This window comes from Bos grunniens, chromosome 16, assembly GCF_055505025.1.
Source record: "Bos grunniens cultivar Pamir isolate PY7600 chromosome 16, Bosgru_T2T1.0, whole genome shotgun sequence".
NCBI classification, from domain to species: Eukaryota; Metazoa; Chordata; class Mammalia; order Artiodactyla; family Bovidae; genus Bos; species Bos grunniens.
Genome location: NC_141180.1, coordinates 28506676 through 28521201, shown reverse-complemented (window position 1 = coordinate 28521201; position 14526 = coordinate 28506676). Strand labels below are relative to the sequence as shown.

Sequence of the window (14526 nt, the reverse complement as noted above, 5' to 3'; positions counted from 1 at the left end):
TTTATCTGTTCAAAGAAAAAGCTGGCTTCTCCCTCTGAGGGGGAAAAAAAAAAGTCCAGAGAGTCGCAGATATTTGCCTAGAGACACACAGCAAATCAGGGGCCCAAGTAGACTGACCTCAGAAAGCCCTACAGCAGTGGTTCTCAAAGTGGCGTCCCTGAACCAGCTGTATCAGCACCCTTCCTGTGCATTTTTGAGAAATGTAAATCCTTTTCCCCACCCCCACCTCCTGAGTCAGAAATTCCTGGGGTGAGGCCTGACAAGTCTTTCAACAGCCCTCTCCAGGTAACCCTGACGCTGATAAAGGTGAGGGCCACCGCCGTTGCCTGGAGCAAGGAGTGCTAGTTCTTCATGTCCTTCTGAGTGGGTGGGGAGGAATGAGGCTGTGGAGTGTAGTGCCAGTTTCTCAGTGGCTGTATGACCCATTTGGGTGATCTTGCCTGGAGAATTCCATGGACAGAGAAGGGAATCATACACGGCTGAGCGACTAACACAGACACACACACAGACACAGACACAGACACACACACACACACACACACACACACACACCGCGGTTACATAACTACCCTTCCCCCACCCCGATGGCTTTTTGCACGCAGAGTGTGAACCCTGGGGCCCTCCCTAGTTGGGAGGCCACCTGCCTGGGCTCCAGGAGGCCTGTCCACACATGCCCCAGGCTGCTTTCCTGTAATTATGGGCTTTACCTGCCTGCTCAGCCAGAGCCGACTCCAGGCTTCTCCCACCCTGTAGGCAGAGCTCGCACAGCCTAAGTCAGCACCGCACAGCAGATAAAGGGTTCTGTGGCTGCAAGGCCTCCAGCAAAGCCAGGAATGGGCCTGACGCTGCCCCCAGCGGCCCCTGTGTGGGCCAAGCCCAGGAGGAAGAACGTTTTGCACCCTGGACATCAGGATGTAACCTTAGGCCCTGGTCTCTAGGTTCTCAGGGTAGAAATTGTCCATGGCCCCTAATCCCACAGGGACTAATTAGAACTTATTCTAAATTCTTCTTTTCCCAGAAGTGTCCTTTTAATATCTTTGGCACTTGTTTTTGGGAGGCAGATTTGTTGAACAGATAAGTAGGAAGGACAGTCATTTTCCCCGTGAAGTTTCTCATTGAAATAAACAAGCAGAAATATGTTTCTAATGTAAAAAGAGCTGCATTCTTTTTGTTTTTAAAGACCCGACCTTTGAAAGTAGGATGTTTCTCTCGGATGAGAGGCCCACTGGAGGGATGTTCTGAGGTTCCTGGGATGAAGATCAACCCTGCCTCCCCTGTAAATTCACGGCGGGGACAGGTTTTTTTTTTTAATATAAATTTATTTATTTTAATTGGAGGCTAATTACTTTACAATACTGTATTGGTTTTGCCATACATCAGCATGAATCCGCCACGGGTGAACACGTGTTCCCCATCCTGAACCCCCCCCTCCCACCTCCCTCCCCATAGGGTTTTAAATTGACACATGCCCGTGGCACGAGGCATGCAACAAGCGCTCAAGTTTGCAGACTGATGGAAAGATCCCAAGTTCTGGCTCAGGACCTCCCAGTTGCCTTGTGCTGAACTTAACAAGCCCCTTCCCATTTCTCCTGTGAAAAGTGTCTTAACAAATACTAGCTGCCTTTCACTGTGGGCCCAGGGGTAAGATGGGCCCTCTAGTGGTTTCATTTCATTTAATCCCTCAACTGCCCTCTTAAGAGAGGGATCCTGTTATGATACCCATTTTAAAGTAGGGTAAACTGAGGGTAAGAGAAGCGAGCAGAGGTTGCAAACTGGTAGCCCTGGAGCCAGCTATGGCCTATAAATGTGTTTTCTTTTCCTAGCACTCCAATAGAAGGCATTTAAAACACCAGTGGCCAACATTTAAAACTGAGGAAAATTTATACCAAAAAAATCAGCTATTTAGCTTTATTTTGGAAAAATCAGGAGGCCAGGTGATAGAACCCCCATTCCAGCCCACATGGTAACAGTGTGTCCGCCGCCTAGGTGTCCTAAGCATGGAGTCCACAACCACTGGTCTTAAACCACAGTTGGTGACAGGCAAAGCCAGTGCTTGTCTGAGTGTCTGTCTATCTGCCACTCTGTGCTTCTCACCAGCGCCCACTTCCGGAATAGCCCGATGCTAGATCAGAAGGAGCACTGGTCAGGGAGTCAGGAGATGTCGGTGTTCGTTCTGTTGTCTAGGTGACCTTGGGCCTCAGTTCCCCCGTCTATACAATTAGGAGTTTGGATAAAAAGATCTCCCAGAACCCCTCCACTCCTATCAGCTTAAGGGAGGCTCCTCTCAGTTGCAGAGCTCCCTGGGAAACTGCCCGAGGGTTGCAGATGGGCCACGTGCAGGCTTGCCCACCTGAGCCATCTTATGGCCATGAACCTGTGGGCAGGATTGAATTTTTTTCTTTTTTAAAAATTCTTTTTTTTTTTTTAACAGTAGGCTCTTGTTAGTTATCTATTTTATTTATTTTAAAATTTATTACCTTATTTATTAATTTATGGCTCTGCTGGGTCTCACTAACCCAGAACTTTGCCATAGGCACTAGCAGGGCCAACAGTCTGACTCTTCCTAGTGACAGAATGGTGGATTCCACTCTTGGAACAACCTCCAGCATCCATAACCCAATTGCACAGAGAAAAGAGTCCATCAGGGTGACCCAGACTCCCCGCTTTGACACGCAGGATTCCTGAGCTGGGAGGTGGAACCAGCTTGTCCCTGCCTAGGTCAGTCTGAGGACAAGAATGCCCGTTGAGCACTGGGGGCCAGCTGGGACTCTGTGCTGCCAAGATGAAATACTCATTTAAGTCCCAGGAACAGAGAGCATTCATCCTGCCTTCTCTTTCTTCATCCTATAAACATGTGACAGAGGAGGAAACTGAAGCTCAGAGAGGGCGAATGATTGCTCAAGGTCACGCAGCAAATCAATGCCAGGGTTGGATGAGAGCTCAGGCTTCTTGATCCCCTTCCAGGGGTACTTGCCATATTCTCTGTCACTTGGGAATTTAGAACCTTCCACTTCTTTGAAATTGGGCTGGAGGAGCCCGTGTGGGCACAGAGACTATCTGTGTGGTCCAGAGTCCTAGTGTGGGGTTTGTGCATAGTGCCTGAGACATAAACCACTGCAGAGAGAATGGGGACCCTCTGGCCTCAGAGGTATGAGCTGCCTGAAGCTTCTAGGATGGAAGTTCAGTCTATAGGAAAGGTTGCAAAACTCACAGACATATTCTGGTTTTCCCCACAGGTTTTAAAAAGAATTCATATTAGTTGCCAACATTCAAGAAACAGGGAATTTTTTTTTTTAATTCTTTTTTTTTTTCCCCTTACAGTAGGCTCTTGCTGCTGCTGCTGCTGCTGCTGCTGCTAAGTTGCTTCAGTCGAGTCCGACTCTGTGTGACCCCATAGATGGCAGCCCACCAGGCCCCGCCGTCCCTGGGATTCTCCAGGCAAGAACACTGGAGTGGGTTGCCATTTCCTCCTCCAATGCATGAAAGTCAAAAGTGAAAGTGAAGTCGATCAGTCGTGTCCGACTCTTAGCTCTTATTAGTTATTTATTTTTGGCTGTGCTGGGTCTTCGTTGGTGTGCAGGTTTCAGCTGCAGTGAATGGGGGCTACTCCAGTTGCAGTGTGGGGGCTTCTCCTTCAGCGGCTTCTCTTGTTGCAGAGCGTGGGCTCTACAGAGCGCTGGTTTCAGTGGTTGCCGGACATGGGCTCTAAAGCGCAGGCTCAGTAGTGGTGGTGCATGAGCTTAGCTGCTCCTTGGCATGTGGGATCTTCCCGGATCAGGGATAGAACTCATGTCTCCTGTATTGGCAGGTGGATTCTTTACCACTGCGCCACCAGGGAAGCCTTGGTTACCTATTTTAAATATAGCAATGTGTACATGTCAGTCCCAAACTCCCAGTCTATTCCTCCCCTCCAACTCTTCCCCACTGGTAACCAACCGTACATTCATTCTCTAAGTCTGTGAGTCTGTTTCTGTTTTGTAAATAAGAATCAGGGAATTTCATGTAAAAGATAGGACTTCTGGCTTCTTTTGAAGAGTTTCAAGATATGGCAAAAGCTGGACCACATTTCCACCTGGCTGTGATGGGCAGGAGGTGGGTACGCTCCTGCTCATTCACCATCTCAACCACTCTTCCTGGTCTCTGTGACCTCCCTGCATGTAGGTTTGGGGGATTCAGGCTCCCCCTCTGCACCCTCCCATGCTAAAGTCGCCCCTTGCTCATCTTGGCCACCCCTGGGGAAATTCTGGTTATCATTGGTTCTCAATGTGGGGCAGCTTTGCCCCATAGGGGACATTGGGCCATGCCTGGAGACATTTCTGTTTGTCACAATGAGAGAGGGGAGTTACTACCAGCATCTAATGGGTAGAGGCTGGGGATGCTGCAAAACATCCTATGATGCACAGGACAGTCCCCACAACAAAGAATTATTGGGCCCCAAACATCAGTAGTGCTGAGGTTGAGAAACTGAGCTGAATCCAAATAGCCCTGGGCTAGGAACCGGATCCTAAGAGGGAGGGTCACCCATGCTGGAAATGACAGCACTCTGAGCATCGTGTTAGGCAGGGCGGGAGAAAGCTGGGATGTGTAAAATGTGGCCTTGGCTCTCTGAGGGCATGGGGGTGGGAGGTGGCCAGCTGAAGAGGAGGCACCCAGAAGTGCAGAGGAGGGGCTCCCCCCACCAGATATATCCACAGGGTCTTGAGGGCAGAGATCAGGCTGGGCAGAGATGCGGAGGGGAGCATTTTGGGCAGAGGAAACAGCCTAAACAAAGGTATGGCGGCAGTAACAGACACAGGGGCACACATCCGAGACGAGGTGGCTTCTGTTAGGGGGAAGGGTACTGGGTGGGAAGCAAGGGCTTGATGTTGGAGGAGGAGACTGTGGGCAGGGTGTAAAGGCTCTTTAAGTCCAGCTTGTAAGGGTTCTAAGTCAAGCCTGGGAGAGAGAGGGCAACCCTTGGGGAATCCTTGCAAACCTAGAGGAAACTTTGTGACCTTGGAGGAATCACTTAAATTCTCAGAGCCTCAGTTTCTTTACCTGTTCAATGGAATAATAAGAGTACTAACAGTTATCTCACATAGAACTTACCGTGCAGAACTTCAGTACCAGGTACTGAATTATATGTGATGAATTTAATCCTCATAGAAGTCCTACAAAGTATATACTACGATTATTCCCAATTCTATAGTGAGGAAACTTTGAGATAGGAGTGGTAAATTAACTTTAACTTTCCCAAGGATACTACTAATAAGGAAAGAATGTGAGATTTGAACTCAGGCAGTCTGGTTCCAGCACATGGTCTTCTTTTTTTAAATTAAACTTTGCATTTTATATTGGGGTATTGGTGATTAGAGCTTCCCTAGTGACTCAGAAGGTAAAGAATTTGTCTGCAATGTGGGAGACCTGGGTTCGATCCCTGGGTCGGGAAGATCTCCTGGAAAAAGGAATGGCTACCCACTACAGTATTCTTGCCTGGAGAATCCCACGGACAGAGGAGCCTGGCAGGCTGTAGTCCATGGGGTTGCAAAGAGTCAGACACGACTGAGTGACTAAGCACTCACTTAGAGCTGATTAACAGAGAATGTTATGATAGCTTCAGGTGAATAGCAAGGGGACTCAGCCATATATACACATGTATCCATTCTCCCCCAAACTCGCCTCCCATCCAGGATGCCACATAACACTGAACAGAGTTTCCTGTGCTATAGAGTAGGTCCTTCTTGGGTATCCATGTTAAATATATACATGTTAATATACACATCCATGTTAAATATACACACATAAACAGTGTGTATGTGTCTATCTCAAACTTCCTAACTCTTGCTTCTCTGAATCCTTCCCCCTAGCATAGCACATACTCTTAACTGTTGTGCTGTTGTGTCTCTAGAACATTCTAGGTGAGTTGTCCTCAAGAGTAAATGAAATAAAGCAGGCAGATCCTGGCACAGAGTTAGTGCAGAAGCTGTGACACATCAAATAGAGTCCTAGCCCAGGCTGAGAGAACAAAGCCCAGTTCACAGCATCCATGAAAACAGGCACCGGGGACGTTCAGGAGGGGGCATACCCGCTCTAGGGGAAGATGGGGGTGGAGGCAGGGTGCCCCTCCACTCAGGTGGATACTCAGCTAGCCAGATTTCTGGAAATGCAGCTCCATTTGCAGCGCCCCTGCTTCCCCGCCCCCACCCCGGCTTTAACATCACCAGGACTTTGCTCGCTCCATGTCCCCTGCCTGCTGTGTTCTCTCTTCCATTAAACCCCTTTTGTCTGTCCCTCCAACCGAGCTCAGAGGACACTTCTTTCCGGAAGCAGTTTAGGACATGCCTGGGCATGCCTTGTCTTTGTACCCAGAGCATTTTTTCAAACTCAATTGGCCTCCTGGGGCAGCATCTCAGAGCTGTCTCAGCCTTTACCAAGCATGTGCATCCTATTTCTTTCTTTCTTTCTATTTATTTTTGGCTGTTCTGGGTCTTCCTTGCTGTGCTCAGGCTTTCTCTAGTTGCAGCAAGCGGGGGGCTAGTCTCTAGTTGCAGGGTGCACAGGCTTCTCATCGCGATGGCTTCTCTTGTTGCAGAGCACGGGCTCTAGAGTGTGGGCTCAGCAGTTGCAGCACGTGGGTTTAGTGGCCCCATGGCATGTGGAACCTTCCCGGTCTAGGGATTGAACTGATGTCCCCTGCGTTGGCAGGTGGATTCTTAACCACTGGACCACCAGCAAAGTCCGGGGCTTCATTTTAAATGCCAGCACAGGAGTGGGAGGGTAGGGAAGGGAGAGGGTGGAGGGAGGACCAGATTGAATACTTCAATTTGACCCACATATTCTGTTTCAGAGACACCTCCCCTTCCAGGTCTTCAAAAGAAGGAGGCATATCGAGTGGTTCCATGATGAGGGCAGCCTGGGATTATTTCACTGTCGCCTCCCCTCAGGGATGAGCACCGAGGGTCACCAGCTTGTCCTCGAGAAAGTGATGGGATCACTAGGGGAGGGAGACAGTCGGTGAGCACCATGATTTTTAAAGATTTCTTTCGTGTTTCAACTAATCACCTGTGCTTTCACTTTTTACATTTTGTGATGCTGAAAAAATATTAACATGCCCCTGTTAACATTTTCATTTTATGGGGCAGAAAGCAAAATGTCTGGATTATTCAATAAACTCTGGACTCCTGTTCAGCATTGGGCTACTTCTCCCAGGTCACCAGCCATGCAGTGGCTTGCTTCTTTCTTTCTTATTTGCCCACCACCCTCTGTTTTATTAAGATATAATTGACATGCAACATTGTGTAAGTTTAAGGTGTATAATGTGATCATTTGATACATGTATATATTGCAAAATATTTACCATGACAAGGTTAGTTAACACATCCTTCACCTCACACAATTATCACTGTGGTGTTGTTATGGTGACGATGCTGAAGTTCTATTTTCCTAGCAACTTTCAAGTATATAATAGAATAGTGCTAGCTATAGTCACCATGCTGTGCATTAGATCCCCAGAGCTTCCTCCTTTTATAACTGGAAGTTTGTCTCCTGTGTTAAACATCTCCTCATTCCCTTCACCCCCACCAACCCCACTGCCCACTAACCCCTGGTAACCACCATTCTCTTTGTTATTATAAATTTGACTTTTGTTTCAAGATTCCATGTATAAGTGAGACCATATGGTATTTAGGCATTTGTCTTTCTCTGTCTGGCTTATTTCACTTAGCATAATGTCCTCCAGGTTCATCTGTGTTGTTGGAAATGGTAAGATTTCCTTCTGTTTTTAATGGCTGAATAATACTCATATATATACGTATATATGTATACACACACACACACACATATATATACATATGTATATATACACATATTTACATATATATCTCACAACTTTATTTTTAGCCATACTGTGTGGCTTGTGGGATCTTAGTTCCCTGACCAGGGACTGAACTTGCTCCCTCAGCAGTGAAAGCATGGAGTCCTAACCACAGGTGCATGCTAAGTCGCTTCAGTCATGTCCTCTGACCCCGTGCAACCCTGTGGACTGTAACCCGCCAGGCTCCTCTGTCCATGGGATTCTCCAGGCAAGAATACTGGAGCGAGTTGCCATTTCCTTCTCTAGGGGATCTTCCCGACCCAGGGATAAAACCTACGTCTCTTCCATCTCCTGCACTGGTACGTCTCTTTACCACTAGCACCACCTGGGAAGAAAGCATGGAGTCCTAACCATTTGACTGCCAGGGAATTTGCCATGACTTCTTTATGCATCTGTTGATGGACATTTAGGTTGGCTCCATGTCTTGGTTATTGTACATATTGCTGCAACAAACATGAGGGTGCATCTATATTTTCGAGTTAGTATTATTATTTCTTTTGGATAAATACCCAGAAGTGGAATTGCTGTATCATATGGTAGCTCTATTTTTAATGTTTTGAGGAACCTCCGTACTGTTTTCCATAGTCGCTGTACCTATTCACATTCCTTCCACAGCATGAGAGTTCCCTTTTCTCCACATCCTTGCTAACATTTGTTATTTCTTGTATTTTTAAAAATAGCAGAATATAATGACAGGTGTGCGGTGATACCCCACTGTAATTTTGACTTGCACTTCCCAGATGACTAGTGATGTTGAGCACATTTTCATGTATCTATTGTATGTATGTCTTCTTTGGAAAAATGTCTGCTTAGGGATTTGGCGCATTTTAAAATTGGATATTTGTCTTTTTGCTATTGAGTGGTATGAGTTCCTTTTATATTTTGGATAATTAACCCCTTGTCAGGTATGTGGTTCAGAAATATTTAATCCCATTCTAGAGGCTGCCTTTTCCTTTTGTCGTTTCCTTTGTTGCACAGAAGATTTTTAGTTTGATTTAGTCTCACCTGTTGACGTCTGCTTTTGTTGCTTGTGCTTTCAGTGTCATACCTCCAAAAAACATTGCTAAGATCAACGTCAAGGAGCTTTACCCCTATGTTTTCTTCTAGGAGTTTTATAGTTCTGTGTTTACATCTTATTTAATCCATTTTGAGTTAATTTCTGTGGAGTCCACTCGCATTCCTTTGCATGTGAACATCCAATTTTCCCAACACTATTTATTATTTTCCCTACTGAGTATTCCTGGCTCCCCTGTCAAATGCTAGCTCACTGGAGAGCGCATGGATTTATTTCTGAGCTCTCATTTCCGTTCTATTGGTCTGTGTCACTGTATTTCCTGCAGGGCTCACTTCTGAGCCTTACTACCAGGAATGCTCCTGGTGGCCTGCTCCAGTCCCAACTCTGCCAAGCAAGACAAGGAATAAAAACGCATTTCAACATCCGCTTAAGACAATTAGGAAGGCCACCGAGCTTCAGGGAAGAGAGTGTGAGAAAGTGAAAAAAAAACCCAGTATACTCTGAATGCAATCACATTGACTGTCAAACTGTCCACCATTCACAGAGAAGTTCCACTGGGCAGTTAACAGTAAGCAGAATTCACATATGTTATTTTCCTTTTTTTTCTTTTGGAAGCATTTTTTCTTTTTGACCACACTGCACATGGCATGTGAACTTACCTAACCAAGGATTGAACCTGTGCCCCGTAGTGGAAGCTCAGAGTCGTAACCCCAGGACCACCAGGGGAGTCCACATATGTTATTTTCTTATGAAATATTTGCATGAACTATTTGGTTCACCCTTATTAATGTTCGGTTAGCAGACCCTCGGAGGATGTTCTGGATGCGGGCCTGGGGCCCTTTCTTTCTCCAGTGCAGGCCCTTGGGACCAGGTCCTGTTTTGCAGGTGGCAGCAAGGCCAAGCAGTAGAGTTTTCCTACTCAAAAGTGCATTTTCTGCCCCATGGGGAACAGCTAGCTTTGGGGCCAGCAGCACCTGCAGGAAGGTGCACTTATGAGGGATGGATGGAAAACAACTCCGTTTGTGCCTGGAAAGACTCAAGCAGTGGCTTCTCCAGCAGGGAATGGACCTGTTTGTGCTGTGACCAGCTGGGGCCAGCACAGCTGGCTTGAATCCTGCAAGCTGATGTGCAGGTGTCACTTTCTTGGTACCGGGATGCAAAGCTGCACTGACAGCTGGGCCACAGCCTGGCAGTCAGGGGTCCCCAACTCTGGGCCAAGGACTGGTACCGGTCTGTGGCCTGTTAGGAACTGGACTACACAGCAGGAGGCGAGTGGTGGGCAACTAAGCAAAGCTTCATCTGTATTTATAGCTGCTCCACGTTGCTCACGTTACTGCCTGAGCTCTGCCTCCTATCAGATCAGTGCAAGCACTGGATTTTCATAGGAGCACAAACCCACCTGTGAACTGCGCATGTGAGGGATCTAGGCTGTGCACTCCTGATGAGTGCACCCAAACTGCACCCCCCACCCCCAATCCGTGGGAAAAAACTGTCTTCCATGACACGGGTCCCTGGTGCCAGAAAGATTGGAGACTGCTCTCAGTGACCATTATTGAGCAGCTGCCATGCACCAGGCTTTTATATGCAGTTATCTCCTCTAATCCACAGCCCAAACCCTACAGGGTAGGGTGACTCCTCTGCCCATTTTATGAATGAGGAAAACTGGGGCCCATGGGGGTAATGATTCCCACAAGGCCACACAGCTAGGCAGTGGCTGCACTAAGATTGGAACCTGGGTCTGTGGACTCAAAACTGGGCCCCTAACAATTCTTCAGCCTAATCAGGCCAAGTAACTCATCACCCTGCTAACCAACCAATCAGCTAGCCAACTTCCCACTGGTGATAACAGTTTCCGGGTGCTTACAGGGTGTCAGGCACTGGAGACGGGGAGATTAAGAATCCTGGCTTCTCTGGTGGCTCAGTGGTAAAGAATTGGCCTGCTGGTGTAGGAGATGTGGGTTCGATCCCTGATCTGAAGGAAGATCACACATGCCATGGAGCAGCTAAGCCCATGCCCCACAACCACTGAGTCTGTGCTCTAAAGCCTGGGAGCCACAAATGTTGAGCTCATGTGCCACAACTATTGAAGCCCATACGCTCTAGAGCCATGCTCTGTAACAAGAGAAGCCACTGCAATGAGAAGCCAGTGCCCCACAACTATAGAGTAGCCCCCGCCCTCCACTAGAGAAAAGGCTGCACAGCAACAAAGACCCAGCACAGCCAAAAAAGTGGATGGAATCCTGCCCCAGCTATATGACATTAAGCAGATTGCTTAAGCTCTGAGGGCTTTAGTTGCCTCATCTGTAAAATGGAGCAATAATGTTGCCTCCCCCATTGGGTTAAGTGCGTAAATACATGTAAAGAAAGCACTTGGAACAGCGTCTGCCGCAGAGTAAGGGTTCAATAAATGCTACCTATTCATGTGAGATTAATAGGGTTGTGATTTTGTAAATTACATTTTGTTTCTGGTGCAATGTTTTAAAATTGATTTTCAAATAAAGCAACTTTTTACAAAGCCTATACCCAGGGGTGGGCTTCCCAGGTAGTGCAGTGGTAAAGGATCTGCCTGCCAATGTAGGAGATGCAGTAAATGTGGGTTTGATCTCTGGGTCAGGAAGATCCCCTAGAGGAGAAAATGGCAACCCACTCCAGTAATCTTTGCCTTTGGGGTCCCAAAGAGTGGGACACAACTGAGAACACACGCACGCACGCATGTGCACACCCAGGGGTGGTGGGGGGCACAGTGCACCCGTCTTTCAGGCCAGCAGGTAGATTCACACTTCACTCTCCAGCACCCCATCTTTAGTCACCAAGAGACAGACAAGCAGGTCTCGGTCTGTTTTCATCCTCTGGCTGCCCATCTGGCAAATGCACTGGGGAAGAGGAATCCTGACCTCTGGTCCCCTAAGTGCCCGCAGCAAAGCCTGCCCCTCGAAGCCAAAGCAGGAGCTCCACAGGCAGGGAGAAGGGGTGCCCCACCTAACTGCCACGACCCGAGGGTGCCCACCTGCAGGGTTGAGGCAAAAGGGGACTCTACACTGGAAGCTGGTGCTCAATGGTCCTTAGGGCCACTGGACAAAACCTGCCACTTCACAGCTTCCGTCCTCAAAAAGTACAGTTTGGATCCTGTGTTTGAGTTAACAAGCGTGAACGTGTTGTCAGCAGTTTTTTTTTTTTTCCTTGCATTTTCTGAGCCTGGCATCCTAAGGGTTATTTATAATTTATTTGTCTCCCAGGACAACTGCCTCAATTTTCTAAACCCAAAGTGACAACAGCAATAACAAAACCAGGCCATGTTCTGCTCCAGGGGGTCCACCTGTCTGCGCCCTTCATTCCCTGTGGGTGGGAATTTCAAACAAGGACTTTTGCTGCCTTCACCTGGGCTCCATGATGCCATTTTGCAGGATGGCCGTAAAGCTGGTACAAGGTCCTGTATTTTTCTAATTCCAGCTGCATATTAGGCTTCCTTTGGAAATAATGTGGAAGATAAAAAAATTGCAGTTCTCGGCACTTTGGATTTTCTGGCCTATAAAGACTGTGTCCATCAAAGCATGCCCCGGTCCCTGTCTGCCCCCAGCAACCTCAGACAGGCACACACCTGACTGTTAGCACAGGCTTTCCAGGTGCTGCGCCCTTGGCTGGCCCCTGTGTCCCTATGGGGCCCTGAGGATCGGGCTTCTGCATGTGCATATTATATACACCTGCATAAATTGCCTTTATCAGTTTTATTAGCAGAAAGCGCCTGCCACCGCTGGAGAGCCTCGCTGCACTCTGAAGAGAGGGGACCCGTGGGTTTCCATCCCCGTAACTCCGTGTGTTACTCTGCTTTCCTTAAGTATGTGCGCCCTGTCTGTTGGGAGACAGAAGGGTGAACCTTTGCCACGCCAAAGAGAGGCAGCTATGGGAACACAGATTTAACAGTCCTTTGAAACCTGACCTTGGCCCCTGGGCTGTGGGGGAGCTTCTCCCACTGTGACTGTTCTTGGGTGTGACCTGGACGGACCCACCCGCTAGCGGATCCTGTCGGCTCCCCCTCCAAACGTATCTTGAATCCATAGCTTCTCACCACACCACTCCAACCGCTGCCGCCCTGGGCTAAGCTGCTGTCATCTCTCTTCAGGGACATCGCAATAGCTTCCGGGTGGCCTCCCTGCCTCCATCTTATTCCCACTCTATCCACTCTCCACCCAAAAGCCAGACATAAAGCGAGTCAGACCATGGGACTCTCTGCCTAGACCCCTTCACCATCTACTCCTGGCTGTTTGGGTAAACTCTGAACCCTGACAATGGCGTGAGGGACATGCTATATCCCTGCCCCCCACCCCCAGCCTCAGCTCCAGCCTTTCCCACTCTGGACTCCAGTCACTAATCTCCACTGGCCTTCCTGTTGTCTCGTGACTAAGCCAAGCTGCTTCCTACCTCAGGGCCTGCGCCTTCTGACTGCTCTGTCCCTGTCACGGCTGTGTCCAGGTCCCTCTCCCTATCCAAGTCTCAGTCAGATGCCAGCTCTCCAGAGGGGCCCTGCTCCCACCACTTTCCTGGAGCAGCCTCTCCCCCCAGGCATCACCAAGTGATGACCGTGCTCCCCAGGCATCACCAAGTGATGACCGTGTGTTCTATTTGTCACGGCACTTTTGCATCTCTGAGATCATTTGTTAGTGCTCATGGGGTGTCTTTCTCCACCAGACAGTGAGCAACCTGAGGACAGGGGCCATCCCTATCTTGTGTCACCACTGTGTCCTGGCCCTTGAGACTGTGTCTCCTACAGAGTAGACGCTCAATTATTTGTTGAATAAACATATTCGTGGGCAGTTAGTGCAACATACCCAAATAGGCACTGTATCCAACCTTGGAATCATGGCGGTCTGGGTAAGAAGACTTTCTTCTCTGAATTAACCATGCCTGCATCCTTCTCCTTTTAGGATCTTCCCATTTCCAGACAACAGAAGACACCAGATAGACCTCATCATGGTAGCAGCTGAACCCACTTGCTAGGCTCTTCCTGTGAGTCAGAGCTCACGCCTAAGCTCTTTACAGACGTGCAGTCCTCCTGATGACCCTATTGGGTAGTTACTACCCTTGTGCCCATTTTGCAGATGGTCAAATGGAGTCACTGATTGGTCTCAATTCATGCAAAGTGGCAGAACTGACTACAGAGCCAGAGCTGTTAGCCTCTCCCTAAATGCATATGAAAAGTACAAGATATCTCCCAGGGGGCTGAAAACCAGGCTTGGGGCAGGGGTGACAATGGCTCCCTAAGAAGCTGTTCTGATTTGGAGGCAGAACGCTGGCTCTGGTGGTGGCTCTGAGGTGGCCCCCTCCTCTTGGCACCGTCCCTACCTGCAACGTGCCGCAAAACTGAAATGTGCAGCCAGCAGGGAGAGCAAACAAGAGTGAGCCCCAGGGGCACGCGGGTCACCAGCCTCTGCCTCCCTGGCCATACCGGGCCTTTCTGGTGAACTTGGCCTAAGCCCCAGGGGCCTGCTTTGAAGGCAGCCACAGGGCTGGAGCAGGGGAGGAAGAATGTGGGAAGAAAGACACTACTTTGGAGGATGGAGGGGGCGGGCAGGAAAGTAGGATTACAGGCGGGCTGGCTTTTGTTGGCAGAAAGGAGAGGGCGGTGGGAACCTGCCACTCTGAATGCCCAGGGCGGAAATAC

At 48.6% G+C, this 14526-nt stretch overlaps 1 protein-coding gene and 1 long non-coding RNA gene across 5 annotated transcripts in view; one reads left to right on the top strand and one right to left on the bottom strand.

The window, feature by feature from the left end:
- Window positions 1–14526, bottom strand: part of KAZN (kazrin, periplakin interacting protein) — a 1338251-nt gene that overhangs the window by 182411 nt on the left and 1141314 nt on the right. The window lies entirely within an intron of this gene.
- Window positions 1–14526, top strand: part of LOC147356417 (uncharacterized) — a 31701-nt gene that overhangs the window by 10454 nt on the left and 6721 nt on the right. For 2 of the 3 annotated variants that reach the window (XR_015143245.1, XR_015143244.1), the window contains exons 2-3: window positions 3322–6993; window positions 13790–13871. This is a non-coding gene — a long non-coding RNA (uncharacterized LOC147356417). The remainder of the gene's footprint in view (window positions 1–3321; window positions 6994–13789; window positions 13872–14526) is intronic. The other variant, XR_015143246.1, reaches the window with a different exon arrangement.